General features: G+C 44.7%; 1 non-coding gene across 1 annotated transcript; it reads right to left on the reverse strand.

Moving 5' to 3' along the window:
• Positions 1-330: 330 nt before the first annotated feature.
• Positions 331-512, reverse strand: LOC129693480 (U2 spliceosomal RNA). Its single transcript, XR_008722886.1, has one exon. It is a non-coding gene; the product is annotated as a U2 spliceosomal RNA (small nuclear RNA).
• Between the last annotated feature and the right edge of the window lie 1,127 nt (positions 513-1,639).

The raw sequence follows: 1,639 nt of genomic DNA on the forward strand, positions 1-1,639 counted from the left end.
GTCTGCGAGCTTTTTCTCCTGCCCGGAGGTTTCCATTGCATTTGGATTGAAATGAGAGCAGCACCTCCTCTTGTCCCCTTAAAGTATCCACTGGTGAAATAAACGAAGGCAAAGCATTTTATGCTCTATGATCTTTGGTCTGTGACCTTTGATCACACACACGCATAGACACAGAGTGAGAGAGGTCAGCAGGCAGACACGCTTGCGTGTGGAGGAATTTTGGTCCTTTCTTTTCAACTTTGAAAATCTCCAAAAGGGAGGTTAATAAATAATTAACAATATTTGGATTTTTATTTTCCCTCATAACCAGAATTTCATTAATAATCAATTCTTTCTTGGGTTGCTGTTGGAGGCACTGCAATACCAGGTCGATGCATGGAATGGATGGAGCAAGCCCCTATTCCATCTCCCTGTTCCAAAAATCAATTTAATATATGGTTCCTAGATAAGGAATGTATCAGATATTAAACTGATAAGAACAGATTTTTTTTTTTTAATTTCAAAATAGACTTTATTCAGGTAATAAATATATACAATACATGAACCGTGCAAAATATTAAGCCGACATTTTCAGAGGCTGTACAAATGTTCAATACTTTTTACACACATTGCACAAATTCCACACATTTATTCCCCACCCTTGCCACTCATGTGGCCCACTGGCATGGAATCCCTTCCCTTATTTTGAGGGGCACCTCCACCACACCCTGCCCCCCATGTCCAACAGCGGAAGGACCCTAGACTGTGGTCCTCCCCACCGTGTCTTGTCGTTGACTGCGCCGAGCTTCAGTTCGTCCCTCAGCACGTACTCCTGCAGTCTGCAGCGGGACAATCGGCAACATTCCCCGACGGACATCTCGTTCCGCTGGGTGGTCAACAAAGCTCAGGCAGACCAAAGAGCATCTTTCACCGAGTTGATGACCTTCCAGCAGCACGCAATGTCAGTGATAATGTGATATAGCACTCGCTGCTGCAAGCACTCAATGTGATATCAACCTGATTGTGGATGATCAGCCATGATCACAGTGAATGGTGGTGCTGGCTCGAAGGGCCGAATGGCCTACTCCTGCACCTATTGTCTATTGTCTATAGAGATAAAATGTAGTCAGAGACAGCAAGACTGGTAGGAGGACTGGGAAGGGGGAGGGGATGGAAACTGGGAAGGGGGAGGGGATGGAGGATAGTGAGATTGGTGTGGGGTATACTAATATGCATAAGAAACATCTGTGTGAACTCAAAATGAAAGGGACTGTCTCCTAACAGCTGGATTGCAACAACAGAGGGGAGAGCTCGGACTGTAAAACCTACAAAGATCGTGACATAGGAAAGCCACTGGAGTCTTAAAGTCTGGACACAATTGTTTTTAATTGCTGATCAATTTAATCTTGGTTCGTTTACTGATTCTGAAATGTAAAATGTGTCTTCATTTCATGCAAATCATCCCCTTCATTTTGCCGAGGTAAGCAACAGTAGTGTAGCAGCAGCCAATGTCATACTTCACCTAGCGTACTCAGCGGGTCAGGGAGATTCTCTGAAGAGAAGGAATGGGTGACATTTTGGGTTGAGATGGTCTGAAGAAGTGTTCATCCAATCCTGTCCAGAGATGTTGCCTGTCCCGCTGAGTTACTCCAGCATTCTC

This window comes from Leucoraja erinacea, chromosome 2 (genome assembly GCF_028641065.1).
Source record: "Leucoraja erinacea ecotype New England chromosome 2, Leri_hhj_1, whole genome shotgun sequence".
Taxonomy (NCBI): domain Eukaryota; kingdom Metazoa; phylum Chordata; class Chondrichthyes; order Rajiformes; family Rajidae; genus Leucoraja; species Leucoraja erinaceus.